The 17573-nt window shown below is 38.1% G+C and overlaps 1 protein-coding gene across 30 annotated transcripts in view; it reads right to left on the reverse strand.

Moving 5' to 3' along the window:
- FANCC (FA complementation group C) overlaps positions 1-17573 on the reverse strand; it is a 343736-nt gene that overhangs the window by 244826 nt on the left and 81337 nt on the right. For 21 of the 30 annotated variants that reach the window (XM_070794290.1, XM_070794284.1, XM_070794283.1 and 18 more), the window contains one exon: positions 5213-5292. The exons of the other annotated variants lie outside the window; for them this stretch is intronic. The gene's annotated coding sequence lies outside the window, so the exon portion shown is untranslated. The remainder of the gene's footprint in view (positions 1-5212; positions 5293-17573) is intronic. 30 annotated transcript variants of the gene reach the window in all.

Consider the following 17573-nt stretch of genomic DNA (forward strand, 5'->3'; position numbering starts at 1 on the left):
AACTGAATTAAAGACTTAAATTTAAGACCTGAAACCATAAAACTCTTAGAAGAAAGCAAGCAGTAAGCTCTGTGACATCGGTTTCTAGGAATTTTTTTTTGATCTGTCTCCTCAGGCAAGGGCAACAAAAGCAAAAATAAACAAATGAGACCACATCAAACTAAAAAGCTTTTACACAGCAAAGGAAACTATCAACGAAACAAAAAGGCAACCAACTGAATGGGAGGAGACATTTGCAAATGATATACCCAATAAGGGGTTAATAACTAAAACATATAAGAAACTCATACAGCTCAATATATTTTTAAAAATTCAATTAAAAAAATAAAGGACGTGAAGACATTTTTCCAGAGAAGACATAGAGACAGTCAACAGGCACATGAAAATATACTCAATATCATTCATCATCAGAGAAATGCAAATCAAAACCTGTCAGAATGATTATCATTCAAAAGATAACAAAGAATAAATATTAGTGAGGATGTGGAGAAAAAGGAACCCTAGTACAGAGCTGGTGGGAATATAAATTGGTACAGCCACTATGGAAAACAGTATGGAAGTTTCTCAAAAAATTAAAAATAAAACTACCATATGGCCCAGCAATAACACTTCTGGGTATTTATCCAAAAAAACCCCCACTAATTCAACAAGATATATGCAAACCAGAGTTCACTGCAGCATTATTTACAATAGTTGAATATGGAAGCAACCCAGAAGTCCATTAATACATAAATGAGTAAAGATGTGAGACACGTACAAACAGACACATACACACAACGGAGAAGCACAGATGCAGACACACGCACAATGTAGTATTACTCAGCCATAAAAGTGTATGAAGCCTTGCCATTTGAAACAACATGGGTGGATCTCTTCATAGAAGATATTATGCTAAATGAAATCAGTTAGATAGAAAAAGACAAATAACCATAAAATTTCATTTATATGTGGAGTCTTAAAAGGTCCGTATAGCCAAAGTTATGGTTTTTCCAATAGTCATGTAAGGATGTGAGCTGGACCATAAAGAAGGCTGAGCACCGAAGAATTAATGCTTTTGAACTGTGGTGCTGGGAAAGACTCTTGAGAGTCCCTTGGACTTCAAGATCAAACCAGTTCAATCCTAAAGGAAATCAATCCTGAATATTCATTGGAAGGACCGACGCTGAAGCTGAAGCTCCAATACTTTGGCCACCTGATATGAAGAGTGGACTCATTGAAAAAGATCCTGATGCTAGGAAAGGTTGAGGCAAGAGGAGAAGGGGGCGACAGAGATTGAGACGGTTGGATGGCATCACTGACTGAATGGACATGAGTCTGAGCAAACTCAGAGAGATAGTGAAGAATAGGGAAGCCTGGTATGCTGCAGTTCAGGGGCTGCAAAGAGTAAGACACGACTAAGTAACTGAACAACAACAACAAAAACACCACAAATGAACAAATAGAACAAAACAGAAAAAGACTCATAGAAACACAGGAAGAAACTAGTAGTTGCCAGAGGAGAGGTGAGTAAGTAGAAATGGCAAAATAGGTAAAGGGGATTAAGAGGAACTACCAACTTCCATTTATAAAATAAATAAGTCATGGGAATATAATATACAGCAAGGTGAGTATAGTCAGTAATACTGTAATAATTCTGTATGGTAAGAGATGGTAACTAGACTTACTGTGGTCATTATTTTGTAATGTACAAAAATATCAAATCGCTATGTTACACACCTGAAACTAATACAACATTGTAAGTAAATTATAGTTCAATTCAAAATCAAAGTAATTGTATTTAAGATGTTAAAAACTTAATTAAAAATAAGAAATTATAAAGCACAAACTCTGAGTTAAAACAATAGATGATTAAAAAGAATCAATTGAAAATTATATAAGTGAAGAATACAGTCATTAAAATTAAAAACACAGTACACAAGATCCTTTAGGCAAAACTAAAGAGCTAGAAAATTTGAAGACAATACTATGAAATTCACTCAGAATGCAGTCCAGAAAGAAAATCAAAAATTATGAGAGAGAAGTTAGGAAACATAAAGGTTAGTTTAACAAACATCTAGAAGGTGTCACAGCAAAACAGAAAAAAAGAAAAAGTAAAGAGAATGGAAGAGAAACAATACTTAAAGAGATAAAAGCAAGAAATATTCAAGAAATACATGAGTTCTTAGATTAACAGTACATTCTAAATACTGAAAAAGACAATTTTAAAATTATAGATATATAAGGAGCTCAGCTCTGTCCTCCGTGATGACCTAGAAGGGTGGGATGGAGGGGGGCCTATGGAGGAGGGGATATATGTATACTAATAGTTGATTCAGATGTGGTACAGCAGAAACTAACATGACATTGTAAAACAATTATACTCCAACTTAAATAATAATCAGGTAAATAAATCAATTTTTAAAACCCACACAGACTAAAATATTAATTGTAAAAAGAAAATCTCAAAAGCTACCAGAAAGCACCCTGAACATCACTGGATCTGCTGGACTGCAAGGCTCAAGAGACAAGCCGCTAGAGCTGCAGCTGAGACGATGGGGAATTAAGCATCTCAGAGCAGCACGCTCATGCTGAGGCAAAAGTCCCATGAGCATTTTGCCGCTTTCTTAACAGTTTGTGGATACAAAGTGAGGTGACTGTCTTTCATTTTAGAAACAAAAAGCCTCCTGAAAAAGCAGAACCTTAAATGTTTCTAAAAACTTCTAGCAACAAGAGATTTGTCCACCCTGGAATGACATGTAGTCTGGATTTAAATTTCTCTTTCTTGCCCACCATGTTTCTGCCAGCAGCCCCTAACATGGACTTTTTGGATGTCTTGTTCGTCATGGTATCACAACCAACTTCAGACCAATGGACTCATTACACATACAGCAAAAGAACTGAGACAAGGAGCTGATGCCAACAGGGTTCAATGTCAGCTCTAGTTATCATCAGCTGCTGTCTGAACTTGATGTTTTTCGTCTTTGTTCCTTCACCACTTATAAATTTCTTTACAACATATTATTTCATTCCATTGCGTCTTGTCTGGAAGCATAAAGAAACAAGAATGAAAGCCTGAGTTATCTGGAAAGGATAACAGATGTTATCTGGAGGGTAATATCTTCATTTAACAGACGTTATCTGAAGTTATCGGGAGGACCACAGACGATTTCCAATAGAACAACTGGTCTCAGAAAACTGGTAATATATAACACACATCATAATTGTTTAGATAAAGACTAGACTAATCACTTTGCCTACAAAGGTTAGTATAGTCAAAGCTATGGTGTTTCCAGTAGTCCTGTATGGATGTGAGAGCAGGATAATAAAAAAGGCTAAGTGCAAAGAACTGATGCCTTCAAACTGTGGTGCTGGAGAAGACTCTTGAATGTCCATTGGACTGCAAGGAGATCCAACTGCTGCTAAGTCGCTTCAGTCATGTCCGACTCTGTGCGACCCCAGAGATGACAGCCCACCAGGCTCCCCCGTCCCTGGGATTCTCCAGGCAAGAACACTGGAGTGGGTTGCCATTTCCTTCTCCAATGCATGAAAGTGAAAAGTGAACGTGAAGTCGCTCAGTCGTGTCCGACTCTTAGCGACCCCATGGACTGCAGCCTACCAGGCTCCTCCATCCATGGGATTTTCCAGGCAAGAGTACTGGAGTGGGGTGCCACTGCATCCAACGAGTCAGTCCTAAAGGAAATCAACCCTGAATTTTCATTGGAAGGACTGATGCTGAAGCTAAAGCTCCAGTACTTTGGCCACCTGATGCAAAGAGCTTACTCACTGGAAAAAGACCCTGATGCTAGGAAAGACTGAAGGCAGGAGGAGAAAGGGACGATAGAGGATGAGATGGTTGGATGGCATCACCGACTCAACGGACATGAGTTTGAGAAAACTCCAGGAGATGTTGAAGGACAGAGAAGCCTGGCATGCTGCAGCCCATGGGGTCACAAAGAGTCAGACATAACTGAACGACTGAACAAGAGTCATCAATTTTTCATAAAGATTAGTGAACCTCTCATTTAGGTTCCCCTGGAAAGCAGAACTCAGCCAAGCTAAAGAAGGTAAGAGACCTGAATTTGCCTTATTTCCAGATATAAAATCTCTCACTAAAACCACCCACATCATGCTATCCAAGTGGTATACCTGGTAGTCACTCAAGGGGATCAAGAGGGACAAAGGCTCTAGAACTAGCCACAGGGTCTCATAAATTTTCTAAAAATTTTGTTATAGTATGGCACAAGAGCACCACCTACTGAAATGTTCCAAGGGACAATTTATCCATTTACCAAAAAATGGCTTGTTCTATACCCACCTCTAACCAACTGTTTACCTTGGCTTCAGAAAAACGTGACTGTGGAGGGATGGACTTCAAATCATTTCAATATAACTGGCTGTGTCTCTTTCTTGTTTAAAACTAGGGTCCTTGCCAAGACCTCCTGAAAAAGGAATTGTTGCCCTCATTTTTGCTTTAATAACCATAGTAAAATGAGTCTTGCTACTATCAGTATCCTACTCAGCTTCAGCTATCTCAGTGAATACTCTATTTCTAGATCTCTTCTCCTATCTGTTTTCCAAGAAGCAGAGAAAACTCAAGGGGGCAACCTATGGGTTCTAATGAGTCTAGAAAGGATATATATCAAGTCATTCAGTCAAATTTTAAACCACACAAGGCACAATACTAAGACTGGGGAATTGTGCTTTTTTTCAAACTCATTTGAAGATGATTACAGTAGCCCCCCTTCCCTCGAGGAGCTTAAAATGAACACAGAAGTTCTAGACCAGCAAAGCTGGAGGCCAAATGAGCTGCTAGTAAAATACAGAAGAAAATACACAGAGAAGGACAGTTTGGGGGGTTGTGTAACTAATATCATAGTAAGGCAGATTGTTTCTACTATGCTGCATATATACAGAATAAAGCAAAAGCCATGGCAAAAATAGAGCTCTTTCTGTAGCCCCTCAGGCTCTCATGAAGCTCTTAGTTACTGCCAATTACAAAATCCTTGACCCAGACTTGCTTGAACAGCTCACATAAATTCTAGCTTATATGTCATGTAGTCTTGTTACTTTTTATTGGTCCGATGGGGGTACTCTGTTTATGAGCCACTGTATGCATAACCTCTACCAGGCCTTAAGTGTGATGAAAAAGCAGCAACTCATGTTTACTCCCGATCATGTCGTGCTTTCTGTCATCAGTTACTGTCAGGGGTTCCACCATAGCCAGAGTACTCACACGAAAATAGAGGGGATCCTCTACACGGCACAACCATGGAAGAAATAACACATCGCCCCAAAATGCCAGTCATCTGATGCCTGTAAGAGTACAAATTTGTTAACTTGGAAATCATTGAAAATTTCAAAGCAATAAATATGTCTTTATTCTATTTCAATTGCTTCGTAGAATAAAAGAGGATACTCTAGAAAAATTCCAATCACAGTTCTCTTGTGTTCATACATGGCTATGCTAAGTGCAGTTTGCACTATATGGTGTGCTTGTTAAAGCCCTGCAGCAATGGGAAACCAGAGCAGTGTCATAGGAAGGGTAAATCCAACTGAATGTGAAAACCTCAGCAGAGAGACTTGCTGGGAAAGAATGAGGTTATACAAGAAAGAGGCAAATTCTAAGATAAAAAGCAACCAACTAGTTGACAGAAATAAAGCAGGGAAAAAAAAAAAAAAAACATGTGATTCACAGGCCCATAGAATTGGGGGGGAAAAAAGACATAATATTGGGTTTTATTTGTCCAATATAAAATAGATATTATTAAAAAATAATGTTAGACAACAGAGGGGCCTCCCAGGTGGCTCAGTGGTAAAGAATCCACCTTCCAATGCTGGAGATGCAGGTTCAATTCCTGGGTTGGGAAGATTGCCTGGAGAAGGGAAGGGGAACCCACTCCAATATTCTTGCCTGGAAAATCCCATGGACAGAGGAGGCTGGTGGGCTATACTCCATAGGATTGCAAAAAGTCACACACAACAAAGAGTTGGACAACAATATACCAACAGAGGCCTAGAAAAAATTTAGTAGGTCTGCTAGATTTGACCCCGTTTGGGCCCTCATTAGAATTTCAGATGTAGTGAACATTTGCAGTTACCTCTCCAACACTTATTTTCTACATTCCTCCTTCCTAACAGGAACCTAAAATTTCTTAGCCAGCAGATTTTGGTGAGACAAGAATGAGCTCTGATTGGGTTAAGCAGTGGTTCTCGATCAGGGACAACCTTGACCCACAGGGGACCTCTGACAATGTCTGATGGCATTTTTAGTTGTCACAACTAGAGGAGTGTGCTGCTGACATCCAGTGGATAGAGGCCACGGGTGCTACTACACTTCCTACAATACACAGGACAGTCCGCAAGACCAGCAACTGTCTGGTCCAAAATGTCACTCCCTCACCCATGCTAGAACACTCGATCACTAGCCCAGGAGTTTCTGAGAACAGACTCTCTCCTTGTCAGATGTGAAGAAGGAAATAAGAGTTCCAGCTGCCGCTCGCAGCTATCTCACCATGATATAGAAGCCAGCCTTAGGATTAGGTGCAGTAGGCAAACACAGGTTTCAGGTGATGGCTCCTTGCCATGAGGGCTCTTAAAAAGATAGACCACTTTTTGGAAAATAACTCCGTTTTTTCTCCTCATTACCTGATCTTTTCACTTCATAGAATATTACATAAATCACTAAAGGCAACATACCGACATTATAATTTCAGATAAAGAATACTCATTAATTCACTCAACACATCAGTTTCTTGTCAAGAATATGACAGAACGAAAAGATTTTTAAAATTATTCAAATGCCATTGCATACATAGTAGCCTAAATGATGGCCCCCGCAAATGTATGGTCTCCCTGGGACCTGCAATTATTACTTTGAAGGAGTGAATTCATATTCACTTTGTATGGCAAATAATATGATTAAAAATCTTGAAAGGAAGTACTTATAATGGATTACCAAGGTAAGCCATAAAAGAAATCAGATGTATCCTTGTGAGAAACAGGGAGTATGAGGCAGACACACAGAGGAGGAGACAGGTGGGCAGAGATCGGAGCCATGTAGCCACGAGCTCAGAAGTGCTTTCGCTGGCAGTCACCAGAAGCCAGGACCGGATTCTCCTCTAGTGTCCCCAGAGGGAAAGCAGTCCTGCCAGATTTCAGACTTCTGGCCTCCAGAACCATAAAATACCTTTCTTCTGCTTTCAGTCTCTAAATTGGTAATTGTTTGTTACAGCAGCCTCAGGCAATTAATGCAGCATCTTTCAAGGAGGTATATGAATTGTAAACTTATATATTGCTATTTTTTTTGTACCAAAAAATACTTCTTCTTTGATGTCAAAGGTGTCCACAATCAGAAGTTTATTCTGTCAAAGTCCCAAAGGAAAAAAAAAATTATCACTAAGCACTACTGATATTGAACACATGCCTGAAAATTCATCACCTGACTCTCTGCTGCTGCTGCTAAGTCGCTTCAGTCGTGTCCGACTCTGTGCGACCCCAGAGATGGCAGCCCACCAGGCTCCCCTGTCCCCGGGATTCTCCAGGCAAGAACACTGGAGTGGGTTGCCATTTCCTTCTCCAACCTGACTCTCTACCATCTTGCAAAGAATGGTTCCTTCCCTCTTCCATCAATTCCCACAGCCTATCATGCCACCTCTTTCTTATTTATTGAGGCAACAAAGCATCATTAAATTTTATGTATAAACTGTAGTTATTTTCAAAATTTTATTTACTTCTTATATACAAATGCTTTCATTGCTCAATGTTATATTTGTCTATTTGTGCAAAATGTTTGGGTATCTTAGGTTGAAACACATAATAAATTTTTCCATTAAAGTTAAGAGGTAGCTTTTTCTTCACTGGCTTTTCACTTAGTGACTGCGTTTACAGAAATGAATTATATTTCTATATATAGAATAAGATATATTTAAGATATATTTATTTAATATATCTTATGTAAGGTACATTAAGATATATTTATTTCATCTACAGTATGATAAATGCCACCTGGTAAGTAGATTGATTTCTTGGCCCTCTTCATCAATGTCTTATCAAGAATATGGGACAAAATTTTAAAAAATGGTTCAAACATGCCATCTCATCTACAATAAGCTAGATGCTACTCCCCCATCTAAAATACATATCCACATCCTAATCCCTGGAACCTGTTACTATTATTTTTAAGGAAAGCAAGAAGTATAGGTTGGAAGTCAGTGATTTGGCCCAGCCCTTTCACATCACTGCAGAGGTAACAGGGGGCATGAGGAAGGAAGTACCTTACTTAGACCATCCATCTGGCTGGAGTCCCAGTAAGAACAGAGTCCAAGTCTCCTAGCACCAACTCCCTAGTATTCTACCCAGGGTTTTATGAAAGGACTGAAGAAAAATGTGATGAATAGAATCAGAAAACAACAAAACTTTTTTTTTTTCTCTTTTGAGAAAGGATGAAATTGTATAGACATTCTTTAGCCTAGAAAAGGGAAGAGAAGGTCGTTCTCGTGGCTCAGACAGTAAAGAATCCGCCTGCAATGCAGGAGACCGGGTTTGATTTCTGGGTTGGGAAGATTCCCTGGAGAAGGGAATGGCTACCCACTCCAGTAATCTTGCCTGGAGAACTCCATGGCCAGAGACTGGTGGGCTACAGTCTGTGGGGCCGCAAAGAGTCAGACACAACTGACTCAGCACACACACAGTAAATGAGTTAATAAATGCCTAGAGGTGAAGAAAACATTAACTGGCTAGAGGCCACCTGATGTACACTTATTTTGCACTAATAATAAGACCTTTCTTAAGATCTTATAATAAGACCTTATAAGACTCAACTCAAGGAGTCTTAAAGACTCTCTTACATGAGATTCTACTAGCAGTATCTCAGTTGTAGAATAAAAATTCACACAACTAGTTCAAGTCAAATGGGGGGGGAGGGAACACATTACAGAAAAGCTACAAACGATCTCATGGAGATCCGAGAAAGGAAAATGGAGTTTAGATGGACCAAATGGGAAGTGAAACTAGAAGCTCCCGCCGCCGTCTCTTATGGGTCTCCGTGCATCTGCTCCACTCCACAGCTTCTCACTTTAGACTGGCTTCCTCTGCACTTTTGTTCCCTCTGACCAGCTCATGGCTTTTACGGTGTAGTTCAGAACCGAGTCACAAGTCCCTGTGATCCTTCAGTCAAAGGATTCATCATCATCTAATTAACTCAGACCCTCAGGGTCCATATTCTCAGGAAGAAAATTTAATTGGCTCAATGCATTCAACAAAGTCTCTAAATTGTTTTCTACCGGGTCAGCTGCTCATCCCACAGAGACTGGTGTTTGACAGGTACTAAAGTCTGTGCAGATTCTTCAAAGGCAGGTAGGCAAAGAGGAAATGATCAGCATGTGCATTATGGTAATCAAGAGTTATATAGCTCTTTTAGTTAAGGACACTCAGGAGAATTGCGTCATTTCTGTATTTGAGATCTATGGAAGAGATGACCACAATCTGTAAACAAAGAGTAGGACACTAAAACTTCCTTCTAGCTCTATGAGTCTATAGCAAAACCTTACTACTTAGGGCTGTATTATCAGGTTTTATCATTTAATATCCAGAAGTATCTTCAATTAGCAGACTATCAGGGAAATCTTAGGAAACAAAAAACCATCTCTGTTATACAATCTGGTCACTGACCTGCCATTACTTTGAGGAAAGGAGTAAAAAGAAGATATCAGCAGTCCTTATAGAAGAAAAAAATCCTCTGAACTAACTGTGATCAAAGTACAGTGCAACAGTTGTACAGAGCAATGGAATTATAACAGAACTGGCTCCTTGGGTAATTTAAAAAAAAAAAGGCTGATAGGGGTTGAGAAGAGGGGAGGATAAATAGGCAGGATACAGAGAATTTTTAGGACAGCGAAACCACTCTGCATGATACTCTAATGCTGGATATATGTCACTATACATTTTTCTAACCCCATAGAATGTACCATACCAAGAGTGAACCCTAAAGTAAACGACGGACTTTGGATGATTATGATATGTCAGTGAAGGTTCATTAACTGTAACAAGTGTACAGTTAATGTGGCAAGGATGTTGATAATGGAGGAGGTTGTACATATGTAGGGGAACAAACTATATGGTAAGTCTGTACTTTCTACTCAATTTTTCTAAGAACCTAAAACTCCTCTATAATAAAATAAAATAAAAGAGTCTTTTTTAAAGGCCATGGTGACAGGAGCAATTTTGGCTCAACAAAACTCAAATCTACTCTAGACGCTCAAAGAATAAGGTTCAGAAATAGCAGGAGCAGAGTGAAAAAGGTAAAAAATGGATCTCAACTATTACCTGGCAGCAGCTGCAGCCCTCACACCCTATATAGTAAAATTAATCAGTTCTCTGAGTTACAATTCCATAAATTCAGACAGCCAGATGCTTGCTTCCTCCAGACATAGAGGATAATTTGTGTTGGTTATACTGTGAGGTATTATCTGCTTCAAAGTCTACTATGTGACTCCTCAACCACCAGGAAATTAAAATACAAAAGCTTTTTATTGTGTCTCCCCCTAACTCTACCCTCAAGATACTATGCATTTCCAATGTCAACTAAGAATTTCATAAGGGAGAGCTCCTCTCACATGTAAAATATGAAGGTTTTTTGGTTGCTTGGTTTGTTTATTCATCCAACTTAGACTACAGGATATTCTACAGCAGCACATGCCCTCTGGCATTAATTCCACGGGCCAGATTTTCTTTAAACCCTTCCTCTAACAGATGTTCCTCTCCCTGTCACAAGCAGTCTGATCTTTTTACCTTTCTCTACCTCATTTTCAAGACCACTTGTTTAGAGGCAAGGTGATCTCAAGTAACAGGTTAATTATGTAGGTATGTATGTGCCCAGCCTAAGGGCTAATAATGTGCTACTGATCTACTGATCCTTCCCTGTCACACCACAAGAACTGTATTTGGTCTGGCAATGCTCAAAAAGTTTAACCATATCTATCTGGTTAAGATAAAAAATTTAAAACATCAAAGAAAGAGTATGAGTCTATTTGCTTAATAACTATGGGTAAAAATCTTGAAAATTTTCACAGCTTAAGCATGATTGTAACCTTTGGCTTAGGAAGCATTACCACGAAGAAAGCTAGTGGAGGTGATGGAGTCCCAGCTAAGCTATTTCAAATCCTAAAAGATGCTGCTGCTAAGTGCTGCACTCAATGTGCCAGCAAATTTGGAAAACTCAACAGTGGCCATAGGACTCAAAAAGGTCAATTTCCATTCCAATCCCAAAGAAAGGCAACACCAAAGACTGTTCCAAATACCACACAATTGCACTCATTTCGCATGCTAGCAAGGTAATGGTCAAAATCCTTCAAGCTAGGCTTCAACAGTACATGAACCAAGAACTTCCAGATGTACAAGCTGGATTTAGAAAAGGCAGAGGAATCAGAGATCAAATTGCCAACATCTGTTGGATCATTAAAAATAGCAAAGTAATTCCAAAGAAACATCTACTTCTGTTCCATTGACTACGCTAAAGCTTTTGACTGTGTAGACCACAAAAAACTGAGGAAAATTCTTAAAAAGATGGGAATGAATATCAGACCACCTTACCTGCCTCCTGAGAAACCTGTATGCAGGGAAAGAAGCAACAGTTAGAACCAGGCATAGAACAACAGGCTGGTTCAAAACTGGGAACAGAGTACGTCAAGGCTGTCAATTGCCACCCTGCTTATTTAACCTCTATGCAGAGTACTTTAAGCTAAAAGCCAGGCTGGATGACTCACAAGCTTGAATCAACATTGCTGGGAGAAATATCAACAACCTCAGAAATGCAGATACCACTCTAATGGCAGAAAGCAAAGAGGAAACTAAAAAGACTCTTGATGAGGGTGAAAGAGGAGAGTGAAAAAGTGTGAATGTCCTGTATCAACAGTGCTGAAAAGAGAGGCAAATGCCAGGTGCTTATTAGGCTGTGCTCCAAAGTCATCGTCAGGTTTCTAACTATGATGGTGAAGCATGGTTACATTGGTGAATTTGAAATCATAGATCATCACAGAGCTGGGAAAATTGCTGTGAACCTCACAGGCAGGCTAAATAAGTGTGGAGTGATCAGCCCCAGATTAACATCTAGAAAAATGCCAGAATAACCTGCTCCCATCCTGTCAGTTTGGTTTCATTGTACTGACAACTTCAGCTGGCATCATGAACCATGAAAAAGCAAGATGAAAACACATAGGAAGGAAAATCCTTGGATTTTTTTTTCGAGGGATGTAATACCTACAAATAAAATGCCTGGCAGTGGTGGGGGGAGCAGGGAGGGGAAGAAGAGGGAACAATCCCACTTACAATTGCATCAAAAAGAATAAAATGTCTAGGACTAAATCTAACCAAGAAGTAAAAGACCTATGTGAAAAATTATAAGACACTGTTGAAAGAAATTGAAGATGGTACAAAGAAATGGAAAGATATACCATGTTCATGGATTAAAGACTTAATATTGTTAAAATGACCATACTACAAAATGACCATACTACTTCAATGCAATTCCTTTCAAAACACCAATGGCATCTTAGTACTGAAACAAATAATTCCAAAATTTGGGTAGAAACAGAAAGACTTTAGCACAAAACAAATTTGAGAAAGAACAATAAAGCTGGAGGAATCACATACCCTGATTTCAAACTATACTACAAATTTACAATAATCAAAGGAGTATGGTATTGGCACAAAAACAGACATATAGATCAATGGAACAAAAAACAGAGCCCAGAAGTGAACCCGTATTTATATGGTCAATTAATCTACAACAAAAGAAGTAAAACAATACAATGAGAAAGAAACACCCTCATTAATAAATAGTATTGGGAAAACTGGACAACTACATGCAAAAGAATCAAAGTGGATTACTCTCACACTATATACAGAAATCAACTCAAAATGGATTGAGGCCTTAAATGTAAGATCTGAAATCATAAAACTCCTAGAAGAAAACAGACAGTGGTTTTCAGGAATATATAAATTTTAATATATCTCCTCAGGCAAAGGAAACCAAAGCAAAACTAATTGGGACTGCATCAAATGAAAAACCTTTTACAAAGCAAAACAAAGAGATCATTCAAAAGATGAGCACTGATAACATTTCTGAAGGCACTCACCAAAAATATCACCATCACCTCTTACTCTCCTTAACAGCGGCAATTCACATAAAATTTTACTTTTATATTTAATAGTTTCAAAATTTATAAAATGTTTCATTGTTTTAATCAATTGTGAACCAGAAATAATTCAAAAGATAATTCATAAAAAATTAAATGCATAATCTTATATTATATGCATTTTTATTGCAAAATCTTAACTCTATCACGTGTCTATATTCTTGTTTCATTGTATTATACTCAGTCAGGAGAAGTTCCTTCATTTTTGAACCATCTGTCCTGAATATCTTCAATTTACCTTACTTGCCTCATTTCCAAACGGAGCATTATTCTTTCCTGCTTCCGTGAGTTCTCTGGGATCCCTTGCTTTTCCCACTCATGATCTACACACATGCCTTCCCATCTCATTTAGACTTTTCTCCATCTACTCTTCTCCCTATTCACTGCCTCCTTCTTGAGGTCTAGACTTGACAGCAAAATAGACTGCTGGAAGAGAGATGATGATATGAAGAAATTTCCTGAGCCTCATCAAGGAATGAGGCAAATAGTGGAAGTAATTCTGCAGCATGGCCCTTGAGTTTTTATTAAACGCAAATACCCTGAGAAGATGAAACATACTCTTAAACATTAATACCAATGTCTCAGGAGGAGCATGCTGAAACAGGGAAAGGAAGAACAGACGAAGGTCCCAATCAATGATAGGTGAAACGAGAAGGGGTCAAATGCAAATTCTGCCTACAGCCAGCCTGGGCAATTCCAAATTATTTAGCCTGCCATTTCTGGAAGATATAGTTATAAAGCACAGAGTACACAATCAATGAGGCATGGTCTGCAATATTTATTATAAAGCATTAGCAAGATCACTCATTCTGTGACTGTCACATTGATTCTGAACCCACTCTTTACATTTTGTTTTAAACACCATCTTTCTAGAAAACTATTTACTGGAAGTGCAAGTTTATCTAAATATTCACTGGGTTCCACAGTAATATTAGGCATAAAACAACTCATTTTTATGAGTTAAGAATTTAATGAGTGGCAATAGCTACTCTACCATCTTGTCTTAAATCACTGCAGATGGTGATTACAGCCATGAAATTAAAAGACACTTGTTCTTGGAAGAAAAGCTACGACAAACCTAGAGAGTATATTAAAAAGCAGAGACCATCCTTTGTCAACAAAGGTCCGTCTAGTCAAAGCTATGTTTTTTTCCAGTGGTCATGTATGGATGTGAGAGTTGGACTGTGAAAAAAGCTGAGCGCTGAAGAATTGATGCTTTTAAACTGTGGTGTTGGAGGAAACTCTTGAGAGTCCCTGGGACTGCAAGGAGATCCAACCAGTCCATCCTAAAGGAAATCAGGCCTGAATATTCATTGGAAGGACTGATGCTGAAACTCCAATACTTTGGCCACCTAATGTGAAGAACAGACTCCTTAGAAAAGACCCTGATATTGGGAAAGATTGAAGGCAGGTGGAGAAGGGGACGACAGAGGATGAGATGGTTGGATGACATCACCAACTCAATGGACATGAGTTTGAGCAAGCTCTGGGAGTTGGTGATGAATAGGGAAGCTTGGCGTGCTACAGTCCATGGGCTTGCAAAGAGTCAGACACTACTGAGTGACTGAACTGAACTGAATAGCTTAATTATTTTGACTGCCACTAGAAATAAGATTAACCTTTTCCAAAAACATGAACAGCTACTTATGAGTCTACCCTCTCCCTCTTCATCTAGTAAGTGTCAGTGTAACAGAGTAACTAAGGAGGCTGCCTCTGGAGGTAGACTGCCAAGGTTTGAATTCTCACTTTGCCCTGTGACCTTGGGAAATTACTTAACCTCCTCATGCCTCAGTTTCTGCATCTTTAAATGGGGAAAACCTAGGAATTACTGTGAATAATAAAATGTATTACTATCCAGAAAGCACTTAGACTTGTGCCTGGCACACTGTAAGCACTCAAAAAATGTTAGCTACTATCATTAGTTATGGCATTTCTAACAAACAATGATGATATCTTTCTCCAAGATTCCTCCACTAGGTAGAAATAATCTCTCCTGGTGAACTTAAATGCCTGTCAGCAAAAGCACTCCTGAAACCTAGGGAATCAACAGAGAATAAGCATCAGTGCCTTGGACAGGCTGCACCACACAAACCTGAAAGCCACAGAGCTGTTTGTTTTACTATACCACAAATATTAGAGTCAGAGATTTCAAAATTTTGCTAAGCCAGTTCCTGCTACATTCAAAATATGGTAATATAAGATGGTTTGGTCTGCTATCAAGTCATGGGCTGTATAAACACTCGTTTATAACAAAAATGACTGTAAAAGTGCTATGGTTCTTAATGGTTATATTAAATTATATTTGAGGCCTTTTATTTTTCTAGCTGCAAATAATATGGAGAAGAGTCTACTTGAGAGTGAGAACCAAATTTAACTAAACTGTAAATTTCTCAAGATAACTTGAAAACTTCAGTTCAGTCTCTTTTAATGCGCAAGACCAAGCACAGCACAGCGAATAACGTGAAATCCAAGCACGTCACCAGGAAACGGAGCTCCAAACTAGCTCTACCGTTGTCAGCTGTGTGGCTCACAATATTTCATCTCTTTAAAAGAAAAGGGTTATGATACCAATCGCCTAGAACCAAAAAGTATAATGATACCAATCGCCTAGAAATAAAAAGTAGATTAAATGAGACAATGTTGACAATGTGCAGTAGCTGTAACTGTTAATAAATAACACAGGAAAATATCATTTACTTGAGCTCTGAGATTACTCCTACACACACACACACACACACACACACACACACACACACAAACACACTCATACAATAAAAAGAAGAAAAAGAAAAAATAATCTACGATGTAAGGAGGAAAGCTTAAAAAGACATTTAAAAATTCCTCCTATATAACAAAGGTTTTTTTTATACCTGAGAGAAAGTGAAGATAAAGAAAATGCTATGTTGTCGCAGCAAAGATCTGTGAGTAAAAATCACAGACATCTACTAAATAACATGAAAGACTTTGAAAAGAAACTATTTTTTAGTCAGTATCAAAGATGAAATTTATATGTAATTAGGAACTTCAGGAAGGTTACAACTATGATGGAATAATTCACCCAGAGTTGGCTCAGAGAAACTATAATTTTAAATTAGTACAATATTATAAATAAAATAAATATTTTAAGTAAACATAAAGTAGAATGTTTTAAATTCTATGAAGTTTTACACTTAACATTAACATTACGTTCTTTTATGTGTATCATAATTAAAAAGTAAAAATGATGCCATGTTAAGAAGATCACATCAAGAAACACATATTTATTCTTTCATCAACTGATATCTGGACTGCTGATTAAATGAAAAAATAGTCAATAACAGTGGTAATACAAAAAAACAGAAAAAAAAAATCAGAGTAAAACAAAAGAATACCAATTCTTGACTATAAAATTAGCAGTTAAAAAGTAATTCCCAGTGCTGGCAAGAATACAGTTAAATGGCCACTCATATACAGGTTTATGGGAGTGTAACTTGTACGAGTTTTTCTGGAGGATAATAGGAAAAGTATCCCAAAAGCTTTGAAAGTGTTTACACCCTTTCACCTATAAACCCACTTCTAGGAACAGAGCCTAAGGAAATAAGCAGATATGTACACAATGAGTGATATATAAGGATGTTCACTGCATACAACAGCAAAAAAACTGTTATCTAAATTTCCAACAAGCAACTAACTAATTTGTAATACAGCCAGATAAAAGTACCAACAAACCCCTGTCTCATTTTAGAGGGACATGATTTAGTGGCATGGAAAAATGCTTGTGTTAGATGACTAAATTTAAGACTATAAAATACTATACACAGGATGACTGCAATTTTATATACACAAATATATTTGTGCAACAAAAACTGAAAAGCTAAATACTGCAATGTTAACAATAGTTACCTCTGTGTGGTGATTTTATTTGCTTAATTATACTTCTCGTTATTTTCTAAATTTCCCAAGATAAAAGGAAATGTATTATTTTTATATCCAGTAGTGTAGTCATCCTTGTGGTTTACCCAAAACACTTATTACAGCTAAGTCTATGAGGGTTATCCCACATCTCTTAACTGGAGTAAAGTTACAACCATAACTGTATCCTGGCCAAGGAGATACAAGGAGACATCTGGGATAGAGGCCTCCAGGAAAGGTTTTCTTGCTCCTGAGAAGGAAAGTGTGAGAGCTACTGCATTCTTCAGAAAATAGTAACATCTAGATGTGATTAATTTATTTGTCATTCAAAATACATTTACCTGAACACTTACTGTGCACTTCTTGGCCCATCTCTAAATTGGGAGATTGTCTGCTATTACTTCTAAGAGTTCTAAACTAGTAAACTTTAGTAGTTAAATACAAAAATCTTAATTATCATCCATCTTCCACTTTATTCTTCACAGGTAGAACTTGTTGGCTCAATGGCAG

The sequence above is a fragment of the Bos indicus genome, chromosome 8 (genome assembly GCF_029378745.1).
Source record: "Bos indicus isolate NIAB-ARS_2022 breed Sahiwal x Tharparkar chromosome 8, NIAB-ARS_B.indTharparkar_mat_pri_1.0, whole genome shotgun sequence".
In the NCBI taxonomy this organism is placed as follows: Eukaryota; Metazoa; Chordata; class Mammalia; order Artiodactyla; family Bovidae; genus Bos; species Bos indicus.